We start from the raw sequence: 717 nt of genomic DNA, 5'->3' as shown, positions 1-717 counted from the left end.
AGATGCTTGACTCTGGATTTTATTGGCCCACCATCTTCAAAGATGTGTGGAGGATTTGTAGCACTTATGAGCAGTGTCAGAGAGTAGGTGGTACACTTTCTTGGAGACAAGAGGTGCTTCAACAACCTATGTTGTTTTGCGAGGTGTTTGATGTCTGGGGTATTGATTTCATGGGTCCATTTCCTGTTTCTTTTGGCTTTTACTATATTCTGCTTTCTGTTAATTATGTTTCTAAATGGGTGGAAGCTAAGGCCACCAGGACTAATGATGCTCAGGTTGTTATGGATTTTGTTAGGTCTCATATATTTTGCATGTTTGGCATACCCAGAGCCATTGTTAATGACCAAGGTACCCACTTTGCAATAGATCCATGCAAGCTATGCTCAATAAATATGGGTTTGTTCATAGAGTTTCCACACCTTATCACCCCAGATGTAATGGGCAAGCTGAGATTTCAAACAGAGACATAAAGAGGATTTTGGAGAAGATAGTACATCCTAACAAAAAGGATTGGAGCAACAGACTTGAGGATGATCTTTGGACACATAGGACTGCTTACAAGGCACCCATAGGGATGTACCTTATCGGGTTGTCTTTGGTAAAGCATGTCATCTTCTTGTAGAGATAGAGCATCATGCATATTGGGTTGTGAAAACTTGTAACTTGGCTCTTGATCAAGCTGGTGAAGAAAGAAAGCTCCAATTGAATAAACTCGAT

Source organism: Lupinus angustifolius, chromosome LG11 (assembly GCF_001865875.1).
Source record: "Lupinus angustifolius cultivar Tanjil chromosome LG11, LupAngTanjil_v1.0, whole genome shotgun sequence".
NCBI classification, from domain to species: Eukaryota; Viridiplantae; Streptophyta; class Magnoliopsida; order Fabales; family Fabaceae; genus Lupinus; species Lupinus angustifolius.
This window is presented reverse-complemented; position numbering follows the sequence as displayed.